At 36.5% G+C, this 14508-nt stretch overlaps 1 protein-coding gene across 2 annotated transcripts in view; it reads right to left on the bottom strand.

Moving 5' to 3' along the window:
- Positions 1-10963: 10963 nt before the first annotated feature.
- LOC135222965 (homeobox protein Hox-B5-like) overlaps positions 10964-14508 on the bottom strand; it is a 204919-nt gene continuing 201374 nt past the window's right edge. For both annotated transcript variants that reach the window (XM_064261443.1, XM_064261444.1), the window contains one exon: positions 10964-14328. The gene's annotated coding sequence lies outside the window, so the exon portion shown is untranslated. The remainder of the gene's footprint in view (positions 14329-14508) is intronic.

Below are 14508 nucleotides of genomic sequence, written 5' to 3'. Positions count from 1 at the left end.
TGATAACCATTTCCTCTTTCCTGTGGTCTCCTGTTAATAACTTTCTTTAAGTTTTTCCAGACTCCTTACTCAAACAATGCTTACGTATTTCAAAAGTTCTGCGTGCTCCCACCAAATACCACTCATCAAGCATCGAGTTTTCAATGTTATCCTCCCGTGAATAATGTTTAGGCAAGTGTGGTGATCGTGTCATCTTATCATTCACACCTAACCAAAAAACCAACACCTAGTTCCCATTTCAGTCAAGGTGTCATCTCTCATACAGTTGACCGAGCAATTATCTTGTCCAATTCTGTGACGGACTTGGTTGCTTAAATATTTGTTGTTGACACACGGCCCTTGGATATCTGTTGATACAGGACCTATCATTTACTCGGAAATGGATTTCATCTCTGCTGTTTGACAGACAGCAGGAGGTAGAGGAGTGAGCAGTAAGCAGTCTCCATCCAGTCTTATATATGATGGTATAGGCATCTCGAATTCTGATACCAGAAATGCTCCCTCTGTTTATTCTTTGAGACAGCTAAGGTTCTTCCAGTATAGCAACCAGGAGCTCCTATGGTTCAGTGGTTTCTCGCTCACTTGAATATTCATTCCTTCCACTTCGTGGTGTACTGAGCATCAGTGCAAAAGCTTGGTACCGAAGAACTCTTACAAGCCACATCAATCGGACGGTCAGGTTCTCTTTTTTTTTGGTCCTCTAACTGGCTTAATTATTGTCCAAGAGTGGAGTTCTTGAATAATACAACGGCAGTGCAACTATAAAGACAATGATCTCAGAGGAATCTTAGTCACTGGATACATTAGTGGTCAAGCTCAGTGTGCTCATATATTTGCAATATTTATATTACAATAACAATACAATCCATTAGTACACAAGTACTTGTCAAGACTCCGTACATAAAAATTATGACACCATAGAGCCTTAGAGGGGAGGAACCAGAATGGCAGATGGAATAGTGTAGGAACCATATTTTAACTCTTATGGCCAACCATAAGAGGTGTATCCCTATGTTCATTTTCTCTCTCCTCTTTCCTAAACCAGTAGATCTAGTTGGGCCATCTTCCATGAAAAATGTGGGACTAGGAAGGTATTCCTACTGTCACTACTGCATATACATAAGAGTAATTATGTTGGTTTATGCTCTTGGAGTTTCTGGAGTAGGTGATGTCCACTCTTTGAAAACCACAGAATTCTGGCTATCAGCCTAGGACAAAACTTCATAGCTCTGGGTTTTTAAAATGATTTTTAGGACGAAACTTCATAGGCCTCGTTTTTTTTTTTTCGGGTTTTTTTTTTTTTTTTAGGACAAAGCATCATAGCTCTGGGTGTGTTTTTATAGGACAAAACTTCATAGCTCTGGGTGGTTTATTTAAGAGAACTGTAGCAGCTCAACATTATCTGTAGGTGCCCTTTGATGAGCATAAGTCAAGAAGATGCCAAAGTCATTGGGGTTTGTTGCTGACTCATGGTGGATATTTACAGACTCCTTCATCATCGGCATGTTTGAAGGTCGGATGCTAACTAGAAATGTACCATGGTAAAGTATGACTGCATGCAACTAAAGCAAGACACCACTGGGAAAGAATGACCTGGTATCAACAGTGCTGACCAAGGCTGTAACTAGCCATACTTTTGAGGAAGGACGCCCTTTCCCAAAGGACAAGTAAGTTATCTGCTTGTAGTAAGACAGTACCTCCTCCAATGCTTTGGAAATGTTCTGAGCAGGCCGGTGGATCTCGTCTTACTGGGTCTCTCAATCTCCTTTCTTGGAAATGTGTCAATTGTAAATGGCATGGCCCAGTAGTGGAATTATACTTAACACAAGCATATGCTTTACTGGAGGATGTCCCAGTCTACCATACTATGGGAAGAAAGTCTTCATAAACTACAAAATTTTCATTACACAAGGTCAAGGACTGAAGTTTGGGTGGTGTTTGGTGTCTCGAAAGGGGGACAGAATCAAGGACCCACGACTTCTCCCATCAGTACCACATTTCATTTCCTGGCGTTGGTATCCTGCAACCAATGGCAGGCTATATCTATCTTGACCCTTTCTATTACACAAGCATTAAAGAATATTGCTTCGTCTGCATGGGGAGACTCCCTCCTATAACCACAATATAAACCTGCAAGGGAGGATGTGTGGTAGTATCTTAAGAGCTATTAAGATATTCATCTCGGCCAAGAATCCCATTTTTTAACGGAACACAAGCACAGGGAACAGCAGAGATAGCCATTATACTCTAGGAAATGAAAACAAACAAATAAAGGAAATCTCACGATAAAAGAGTTAATACCTGAATATTAATCTGATTCTCAAACAGTAGGTCAAACTGAACCAAGACAAAAGGGAACACATGACAATAAGACAACACCTCCATTGCATAAATGGGCGATGGTTTCCTGTAGGTTACTTGTTGTTCATGAGGAAGCATGACTCAATTAAGTCTGGGACGACTGCTCCAATGATAGCCAGCCAAAGTGTTTCCAGACCAGTGGTTCCCAAACTGGAGTCCGCGGACCCCTGGGTGTCCAGGAGAAGGCCCTATGGGGTCCGCAACACAATGCAAAAAATTAATATTTTTTTCAACACAAAAATAAATATATACGTATATACAATGTTATCGATACTTCGGTGTGCAAGCAGCTCGCACTTATACTTACTTAGTGCAGGAATATACAAATATTAGATGTACTACGTTGTCCTAAGTATATCCCGATTTGGAAACGATAACTCCTGATTGGCTGGAGTCCTCGGCTGGGACTCATCCTAACTGGGGGTCCTTTGTATGGTCAAATTTGGAAACCACTGTCCCTAGTCTTAGACCAATGAGCCCAGTTACCGAATGTGTTACGTTCAAATGATGGTCTCAAATTTGAGATTACAAAACAAGTGGAAGACTGCATTGAACACTGCCTTGGTTTTCTGATTAGCATTGTTGTGTATGTATATATTTGCTTCTCGATTTATCTTATTTTTGTACTATTAAATGTTTTTTTTTAAGTTTAAACATTCTTTTCCCTGAAAGCTTAATTCTCAAAACAGACTCTTAGGCATGGTACACGTAAATGGTGTCGTCCTAATAATGGATAAAATGTTCACCAAAAAGGCCATGAATTACCTCTCGATTTTTATTAAGGTTACATGGCCATATTTCTTGAATATTTTAATACCATAGGCTACGAAAAAGGCCCATGCATTATACGGCATGAGGTGAAACCTTGCTTGACAGCTGTAGTTGCTTGTCTCAAGCGCAATTACATTAGACGATTTTTTAAAATACCGATGATTTTAAGCAAAATATACCACAGTCGTCAAGTTGAATGGTATCATTTGATTGCCCTTGATAGCTTTTAAACAACTGGAAAAAGTTAATATATACATACATACATACATACATACATACATACATACATACATACATACATACATACATACATACATACACATACATACATACCTATACATACCTACATATACATACTATATATTATATATATATATATAATATATATATATATATATATACACATACCTACTATATCAGTTGTTCCCAACCTTTTGGCACTTTGAGGAACCCCAGAAACAATTTTTCTCATCCCAAGGAACCCCACATATATATATATATATATATATATATATATATATATAATATATATATATATATAAATATATATAAACATTTGTAATAATTACCTTTAGCATAACAGAGGAAAAAAATCTCGCACGATATGTTACGATAAAATAAATTATAGGACTGCGATTTTCACGCTATATTAACGAAGGAAAAATATACTATACTTATAAATACAAATAATTAGATAAAACACGAATTCTCACGGAACCCCATATATTATATATATATATATATATATATATATATATATATATATATATATATATAGAATATATATATATAAAAGCATTTGTAATAATTAGCTTTAGTAAAACAGAGGAAAAAAAATCTCGCACGATATGTTTACGATAAATAAAATATAGGACTGCGATTTTCACGCATATTTAATGAAGGAAAATATACTATACTTATTAAATACAATAATTAGATAAAACACGAATTCTCACTGAACCCTATATATCTATATATATATGATATATATATATACTATATATATATATATATATATATTATATATGTATGTATATTTATGTTTATTTGTATCTGTATGTCATTCTTATTACATCTGAATTCAAGGCATATCCTAATAAACTTGTTAATAAATGTTTGTTGAATGTAGACGTTAGGAGACATTGTGGTAATTGCAAAATAAAAGGAAAATTATACATATATGTAGAGAGAGAGAGAGAGAGAGAGAGAGAGAGAGAGAGAGAGAGAGAGAGAGACTAGATCTACCGCAAACGAGTCCGCTGCAAAAAAAAAAAAATGAATAGATAAATAAATAAAAAAGTACGCGTTACTTTAACTGAAGGAAATCTAATGACACTAAAAGTATACACACGCAAAACTGAAGAATATTATCTGCAATTACACATCATAAATCATATCGCGGCCTGAAATCAACTTTTGAGAGTCGAACCCGCCCCCTTTCTTTTTCCCGTGTGAACCGTATCGCATCGGGCGGTAATTAGATTAAAAAGAACCATTTGATACACACGGGAAACGGCAGTCAAAAACGAACGATTTTTTTTAACTAATGGTTCTATGCTGAATTAACTAGGGGTTCGCTTCGAATGGAACAGCTGGTTGAATAAGATCGGTTAAAGTAGAGTCGTTAAGACTCGTTAGACGTGTAAGGAATTGGTTGATGTTTATCAATCGCTGATGATCGACGTACTTACCTTAATTAAAAGTTAGCGTATCGTAAATTTTTTTTCCGAATCACTTAATTTTGTCGATGAAAGTCATATTTATGATAATTAAAGTCAGAAAATCGTGATTTTTTTCCCCGAGTTACTGTTGTCAATGAAAGTCGTACTTAAGAAAATTAAAGTTAGCATATCGTGTCTATTTTTCTTGGAATACTTTCATCAATGGAAGTCGTACTTATGAAAACTAAAAGTTAGCATATCATGAATTTTTCCTGAGTTACTTTTATCAATGCAAGTCGTAATTACGAAAGTTAAAGTCAGCATATCATGATTTTTTCTTGAATGACTTTTATCAATGAAAGTTATACTTATGGAAATTAAAGTCAGCATATCGTATTTTTTTTTACTGAAATAACTTTTATCAATGAAAGTCGTACTTACGAAAAAGAAAATCACCATACTAATTTTTTATAGCTGAATCATTTTTTTATCAAGAAAATTCATGCTTAAGAAGATTAAAATTGGCATATTGCGATTTTTTCTTTAATCTCTTACTTTTGAAAATAACATTAAAACTATTCCGTGATTTTTAAAAAACAGAATCACTTACTTTTTATCAATAAAAGTCGTATTTACGAATGTTAGAATTAGCTTATCCCAGTTTTCTTGACGAACATCTTTTATTAATAATATCTACTCCACAAACGCTACAATCATAAATGTGCCACAGATATCAACACCATCCGCTAATTGATATATTGAAGGTAATCACGTCACCCAATGGCTGGCTGGGTTTTTTTTTTATAAGTAGTCTTAAGTGACCTTGCCGATAAGTGAATTTTATCCCGCTCGGTCAAGTAAGTGTGTCCTCCTGTCATAATCTGACAGTTTTTTTTATGTAAATAGAACGACTTCATTCAAGAACTATGGACAGGGACACCCAAACAAGGCGTGATCCGACCTCCAGCTTACTCGGGGGCGCGTGCTAAAATCTACAGTGTTAATATAGAGCGTTGTTTCGCCAACGAAAATTAAAATGAATACGCTATATTTTGTTAGAAATAATTGTTCTGTACCGCTTAACGTGCACATTAATTATTTTTTACGTTTTCATTTTGATAAATAAATCATAAATATCCTATCCTAAGATTCCTGTATCTTTAACTTAACGCGAAACACCTTTTTCAGACCTTTTTAGAGTTTCATACCACGCCCCCTCCCACAACAACAAACAAAGTAATTTGTTTCGTTCAAAGCAAGTACTTGCCATAGCACTGCAACGCTCAAGTGTCTTCGTTTCAAATACCAAATGATTATACATATATAAGTCACCAGCACTAAATAAAAAATAAATGTATCAATATACTTAAAATGATTAAATGTATCAACATACATAAAAATGACTAAGTTATCACGTAAAAACACCTATTTTCCCGTTGTAATTCAAATCTAACATATGACGTCATTAGCCCAGCGAATTGACTTACATAAATAGGCGTCAACTTGTTTGGGTATTTATTGATGAAAGTACTTATTAACAGACAAATTTGTATCGACCGCCTTCCAATATATTTCTAACAAATGTAGCTTTTATGTCAACAATCATTTATTCATTTATTTATTTATTTTTAACTGGACCAGGCTACTTTCAAGCTTCTATGTTTTATTCACTATAAACACTAGAACCTCAAAATCAAGATCACGTCTTAGACAATAAACAACAAATACTTAGGCCTAAGTTTCCTATATTAGACAGACTCGACCTGTTAGTAACAATTATACATTGAATGAATACTATCATGGCTGCTTTTATGTCAAAAGGCAAAAAAATGACACATGCATTTAAAGTTTATTATAATAATAATATAAAAGTTTATATAAAAGTCAAAGCATGATCATTTTGTCCTATTTTGATAATGACCATAATACGGTAAAATATTTTCCAGAATATCTACAAGTTACTTCACACGACTTAACGATATTTTTTTGTTTTTGTTTACTGTCTTCTCAGTCCTCTTAGGACAAATACGATACCTCTAACAAGCAGATGGATTCGAGCTGCATTACTTACAAAGCAGTAATTGCTCGTTAAAAAACAAAAGGTCGGCGAGGAGAATTTAACAATGTCCTTAAGAAACAATGCCCAAGTGGCTTAACACAAAATTTACATTAATACATTTAAAAACGCACTGATTTAATAAAATCATAGTAAAAAAGGACCACATGCTGACATTTTCTCAATCCCTAATATTAAACTTGGTAAAAATAAGTAAAAGATTTTGTTGTCATTTTCACGGTATACAGCATTTCGGTGAGAAAATGCAATCGAACGAAATGAAATTGCTGTAACTGTAACTAACTGTAACGTCATGATATGAACAGGCCATGCCATGCCAAGAGTCATACAGTCATGGGTGGAATTGAACTGAATAAAAACGCATCTGGTACAGATCGTATCTGATTAGCGTGTGACCAGTTTACTCTTACAACAGGGAAACAAACACTTAAATTTGTAATAAACACATTCTAATATATTTGTAACAATATATAGTTGTCAAGAGTGAAACTACCTTTTACCCACTGACTTACAGTCCTAATATATAACTATCTTCGATGACATTAGGTCAGCTTGTGTCAACATCATCGAATGGCAATCAGGGCAGGTTGGGGGGGATTGGTGAGGGGAAGGGAGGAGAGGGTGGTGGTTTAGGGGTGGGGGTTGTTGTGGGAATATTGCCATTACAAATAACGAAATGATTCCTTACCATCTTCCGACTGCATTCATGGCGCAGTACATATGAAAGCTAAATCCTGAATGGTTGTTAGTGGGAAAGAGGGTGGAGGTAGATGGGAGAGTGGATGAAGAAGGGATGTATAATGGGGGAGGGGGGGATGTTGTGGGATTATATACCTAACAAATATCAAAATGTCTTACCTTCTTCTGATTGCAATCTGGGCGTGAATATCCAAGATAAATCCATAAGCTTATCGTCAGAATGCCATGGCTTTACAGCAATAAACGAATAGGAGTTTTGTATCGAAATTTAAACTTCGACACTTCACCATACATCTACACACTCCGGGACACTTCACCATTCATCTACACACTCCGGACACCTGCGTTGTTCTGAGGCAAGGTGTTTGTTTCAAATTTTTTTAAATTTTTTTTTTTTTTTTTTTTTTTTTTTGCCAGAAAGCACACACAGGTGAGTTAGCAACTGTCAGGCAGCATTGCCGTCTGACTACACTATTTTGTGGGCGAACGCTTAGTTCAACTGTTAGGGTCCTCGACTATCAGACCTCATATTCATTGTTAACTGTACCTGCTCCTAATTATTTTCCCTTTTTATTTAAAGGATGTCAGTCCTTCCCTTCATACGAAGGTTTTGCTCTTAACATTTCTCCTTTCTAGCCAAAGAACGTAAAGAGTTGCAATCATATAAATTTGGCAGTTAGTATACGCGAGGTTTTGTATTTATGTATGGGTAGGATATTTTCCACCATTTGTCATGGCTTCAGGCATTTGCATCTATAACTATTAAAAATTGGATGTCAATCATTTCCTTCATATGAAGGTTTTGCTCTTAATATTTCTCCTCGCCAAAGAACGAAAGTAGTTGCAATAATATTCATTTGGCAGTTAGTATACTCCAGGTTTTGTATTGATGTAGGGGTAGGATATTTTCCACCATTTGCCATAGCTTCAAGCATTTGCATCTGTAATGATTAAAAAAATGAAATGCTTAGGAAATTGGAAGAAAGGTAAAATATAATGAACCTCCATCAGTTCATTCTGAATTATTTCGCGAGTACTGAATTCCATAGGAGCAGAGCTGTTGGTGAGAATCCTATATAGATCAATTTTACATAGATAACTTGGACAAACCATAGTAAGAGGGTCCTGCCAAAGTCATACACAGCAACGTATGAGAAGAAGGGTTACTGAAGCTGTACGAATGAAAACCTCCAGAATACTTATGCCTTTTCGTCGGTTTTTTATTGCAGAGTATTCATACAACAATTGGTATTTTGTATACACATTTATAGGTGTGTATTTCCTGTCACACTGGCCTCCCTGCATATGCATCTACGTCTCCTTAATATCAAAGATATCCGGAACCTGGAAAAATCCTCAAATTCTAATACAATGCAGCATCTGTAAACCTTCTTGATTAAAGAACCTTGAAGACATTTTAATCTGGAATACGGCGTCGACAAATGTATCTTCTTTATTGAAAAAAAAAACAACATTAGTAGATGTGACATCTTAACCATTTTCAACCTGTCAGGTGCTGTGATTGTAGACGCATCTGACCTTATGACTGACTATGAGTTTTGTCTTAATTCTCCTGAGGTATTACCTCGAAGTTCCCGTCAAGTATTGATTTATTCTGCTAAATATAGATTTCCGCTGGTGGACCAGTCCATATCCCGCGCAAACCATACCTGTATTTAAAAGATACAGGCATGTGGACACCTGTATCCGCAGCCTCTTTGTAATCGTATCAATTATATTATTGAAATGAGTTCATATTTGTCGTCTCGGAAGGATTATTAATATGGCAATAACAGTAAGCCATCTTCCAAGAACAACATTGAGAAACCATTATAGGAAAAAACTGTTTTTGGCTATATGTCCGGTTTACGCTTTTCTGGGGATCAGAAATCATATAAAAAATACTGTTACACACACACACACACACACACATATGCATATATGAATATGTCTATTTATGCATCAACATACATCTGATAGAAGGAGCCCGTAGTATTAAAACGGCTACCTGTGGATGGATCTCTGTATAAACACCGCCTTTTCTGTAACCTTTCTCATTCATTGCTTACCTGAAGAGAGAGACAGACAGCAGTCTCTGAAACATAATATTACTTACTTTCTATATTTTGACGTTTTTTATGGGTTCCTTTTATTTGATGGAATTCTGTTGTAACAGAACGTTTTTTACCAGTCATATACATACATATATGATATACATTATATGTATATGTCTATATCAATATATTATATATATATATTTATATATATAATTTCCTAATACGCGTTATCCAAGACACAAGCAGAGTGGGGGTGGGGGAAAAAAATGAAAACAACCTCCTTTAGACACAGTTTATTTTGTATTTTGTCAATGAATTGTAATCTATGCCTTTAGAAAGATCTCTCTTTTTTTTATCATAATCCATATTGTTATCATCATCATCATCATTGTTAATTTACAGTAGATAACTTTTTACAGGGATATTGCTGAACTCTTACAAACTAATCGTATACAGTTGGGAAGCGTACAGCTTGTAACGCAAAAATAACAGACAAGAGGGTAAAGAAATGGTCGCGGGGAAAGGTGTGGAAAGGAATAACGGATAACATTGCATACGATGATTACAACACCAGTGGAGAGGCAGGAAAAGAGAGAGAGAGAGAGAGAGAGAGAGAGAGAGAGAGAGAGAGAGAGAGAGAGAGAGAAATTGGGGGCGAAGTGATTGGCTGACCGGTCTTACATAAAACCAGTGAAGAGGCAGGAAAAGGAGAGAGAGAGAGAGAGAGAGAGAGAGAGAGAGAGAGAGAGAGAGAGAGATGGAAAAGGTGGCTGATTGATTGGTTTTTGTATACATAACACTAGAATTGACATGATTAAATAAAAGACACATCTACCATGGAATATCGTACAAAAAAAGAATGGGTGGAACACAAAGGAAATGAGAGAAAAATATTATTATTATTATACCATCCGAATTACTATATATATAGAGAGAGAATAAGAGAGATAGAGAGAGAGAGCGAGAGAGAGAGAGGATAAAGAGAAGAGAGGAGAAGTGAAGAGAGAGAGAGAGAGAGAGAGAGAGAGAGAGAGAGAGAGTCGGAAGATGGAAAAGGTGGCTGATTGATTGGTTTTTGTATACATAACACTAGAATTGACATGATTAAATAAAAGACACATCTACCATGGAATATCGTACAAAAAAAGGATGGGTGGAACACAAAGGAAATGAGAGAAAAATATTATTATTATTATACCATCCGAATCTATATATATATAGAGAGAACAAGAGAAAGTTTCTCCTCATACCTAGCTGATCTAAATATATATATATAAAAAAAGAGTAAATGACGATTATCGTAACTACACAAGCAAAAATTGATACTGGGTTTGTTAAAAAAAAAATAATAATGAACGAAAAGGGAAGAAGACATTATAACACGAGATAAACTGAAGGTAAGCAAATGTAAAACTTTGACAACAACAACAAAAATAAAGGAGGATCGTTTGACCTATGCTGTAGAAATCTGGCATGTCCTAAGACATGCTCAGAAGTGAGTCCAATGCTGGGATGGCTGTGTTCAACTAACTCACGATGATAACACCAGGGAGAAGAGAGAGAGAGAGAGAGAGAGAGAGAGAGAGAGGAGAGAGAGAGAGAGGTCAGTTTACAGATGAAAATTGTGGAGGGGCGATAGAGAAAAAGACCACGGTGAGAGGCAGAAGAGAGAGAAAGGGAGAGAGAGAAAGGAGAATGTAAAGGTAGGGATGAAAGGAAAGAGGGGGAGGGAAGGGGGGTTAGGAGGGAGGAAGGGAGAGGGAACGCGGTACTCTTAGTTCTATGCAACAATCTACGGCAGTGATTATAGTATCACTGCTATAACTTTTTACACCATTGAAGAAAGCCATATGGACAGCATTGCACAAAATGAGGCTCGTATACACTCTCTCACACTCTTTCTCTCTCGCTCTCTCTCTCTCTCTCTCTCTCTCTCTCTCTCTCTCTCTCTCTCAGAAAAAAAAAAACATTCACCTCTTAACCCCTAGGCTCAATCACACATGTAAACATTTAATACTCTCAGTTACTCTTACTCTCCCTCACGCTTTTTTTTAAGTTTCTTAATTTTTTTTTTATTTTAAAATGTTCCTCTTTTGCACTGAGCGCTCAATGTACAGCAATATTAGGCATATTTTTTTTAGACTCTTAAGACTCACTTCAAACAGACCAGGAGCTCCTCGCAGTCTTGGTTACAGCCCGATCAGAAAGCGACAGATACTACTATGTTTTTCTTCTTCCCCCGTTTTGCTACATAGAAAAGAGAAGTAAGTCGTCAGTCTTTCCTTTCTGTCTAAAAAATCAAAACAACGTCGAGTGAAAACACTTTGGACTAACTTCGTCAAGCAAGAAGATTCGTGTCTTCTCCAACGGCCTTGATAAAAAAAAAAGATAAAAGAAAATAAGACCAACATTTCAAATCTGACGGAGCTTGTCTCATACGAAGTGTCGAACATGTATATTGTATAGTAATTCTCGTTGACAACACTGAACTGAATATTCTGAAAATTCTACTGACGAGAAATATTTAGAGAAATGAAAAAAAATTCACATCTGGACTCAAATAAACACCTCCTGAATCGGTGACTTAACTGGTCGTCTCAGCTATGTCAGTTTTGCAACGCCAAATAGCTTCCAATCGATAAAGTAATCTCATCTTACTAGATAACAAAAGGCCAACAATTTTTTGGGCAGATGAACTTATACAAAACAACAGACAGAATCTAAATTACAAATAGTGATCACAACTGATCGTTACAATTATAATAATAGTAATAATAAAATAATAATAATTAAAATAATAATCAATACATTGGTTAACAAACATAATTCCAGGATCGCACACACACAACTTTGGCAAAACATTGCAAACATTCTAGTTTGTTTTTATTTTTCGAAAAGGGTAAATTTTTTTTCATGATAATTCTGAATTAATAATTCAGAATTACAGCTGGACTTGAGGGCCCCTGGCCTCTGAAATCTATAATAAATCTGTACAATTTCCTCGAAGAGGTTTATTTTAAAAAAATGAAATAAAATAAATAAAAAAATCTCATTTGCTCGAAACTAATCTGATCCAACCAAGAAGCAAAAAAAAAAAAAAAAAAAAAAACTCTTTTTTCGAGACTAATTATTTGATCCAACAGAGAAAAAAAACTATTACAGTCGTCAGTAATTGAAAAAAACAAAAATGTTAAGAAACATCCTTAAGCCATGAACAGTCAACATTTTTTTTAATTAAGGCATTTTCTATTTCCTCTACTCTGACCTCGAATTGCAGGAGGGAGAAGAAAGCCACTAAAACGCCATTGCAGCTAAGAACTTCGGTATATCAGTAACAAAACTTTATACAGATTTGCTTCCAAGATCTGGGATGCGATTCCAACTCGACCGGAATTTCGAAGTGAGTTCGGAATTCGGCCGCGGCGCCTTTTTCTGGTCCAGTTTTCATGCTCTTCCGGTCTCCAGCTACAGCGATACAATATTCATGACTGTATCTGTAGCTGAAAAAAAAAAGAGGGGGTTGGGTAAGGGGGGGGGGGGGGTGTTGAACAGAGCACTGGCCCGCTATACAATACGCGGTTTTCACTCGAAGTCTGCTTCCTAAATTAATTAATTAATAATAATAATAATAATCATAATAATGAAAAAACAATAGATCCATGGCTGACTGAAGAATGTGCAGCCTGTATTATGACTTGTAATCCACACTCCATAGCAGACACCCCGTATTTATTCTTCTTTTTTTCCCTCTTCTTCGTTCCTTTTCAATCACCGGTTCACGAAAATGCGCGCCCAGTCTCTTAACATATATAGTAGGTCCTTGGGCACAAGAAAAACTGATGATTCTCTCACTTGCTATCTATCTATATATCTATCTATCTTGCCAACACGACAACGATTCACTTGGGAAAATCATAATAGTCTCCTGAAGAAGGAGCATCATTTCTACAGCATCATCATCACTTCTCGACAAAAATCGCTGCGAGCTATTTCACTTATGAGTGTTTTCGGGTGTCCACAAGCGAAGGCCCCCCCTAAAATCAATAATAATAATAATTAAAAAAAAGTATCATATACATTTAAAAAAAAGAAGAAGAGAGAGCTTTTGACTTCCAGTCCTTCGGCGATGCCCCCTACCGCCGAAGGAGGGGGGGAAAGATATATATCTCCTCTTCGTTCGGGGGTACGGCGCACGGGTCCTCCTCCTCCTCCTCCTTCAAGTTCGACTCGAAGTCGCCAGACGCCCTTCGCCGGAGGTGTCGAGACGAGGTCGTCCTCCTCCTCCTTCTTCTCAGGAGGGGCTCCAAAGACGCTCGGCTCCATACAAGGTTTGTTTTAATTCGCCCATTGCGAATGCAGAGGGTGGGGGGGGAGGGGGCGGGCTGATGGGGGATGAAATTTGGGAAGGATAGGGTTAGGAAAGGGTAACATACGTCTCCTAAATTCACCCAAGTCTTCTTGGATGAACTGAAGGGGGGGGGAAGGGAGGGAAGGGAATGGGGTGTTAAGGAGGATAGGATAATGTATAGTTGTTGTTGGTTCGAGAAGTTCCATAGGCGTGGTCCAGGTACGGTCCGTGAGTGACAGGTCGGATTGAATCCACCGGTACACCCTAGTCGCAGCATCTCATAGCGATGGACGAAGGCATTCACTCCCACTGTCTACGTCATCTGCATATGAGTTACCACGACCAGGCGGCTCCCTGAAAGATAAAGAAAGAAAATTAATAAAATAGAGTTGCTGATAAAACACGTAATGCTCATAAAACCAATGCGAAATCATTGGGCGAGAACTTATCCAATTCGACAGAAAAATTCCAACACTGGATATATACTACAGCCACTGGTCCTTTTTTTTTTTTATGAATGAACAAGTACACATA

This window comes from Macrobrachium nipponense, chromosome 8 (genome assembly GCF_015104395.2).
Source record: "Macrobrachium nipponense isolate FS-2020 chromosome 8, ASM1510439v2, whole genome shotgun sequence".
In the NCBI taxonomy this organism is placed as follows: Eukaryota; Metazoa; Arthropoda; class Malacostraca; order Decapoda; family Palaemonidae; genus Macrobrachium; species Macrobrachium nipponense.
The sequence above is the reverse complement of the archived record's forward strand: the minus strand, read 5'-3'. Positions and strand labels throughout refer to the sequence as shown.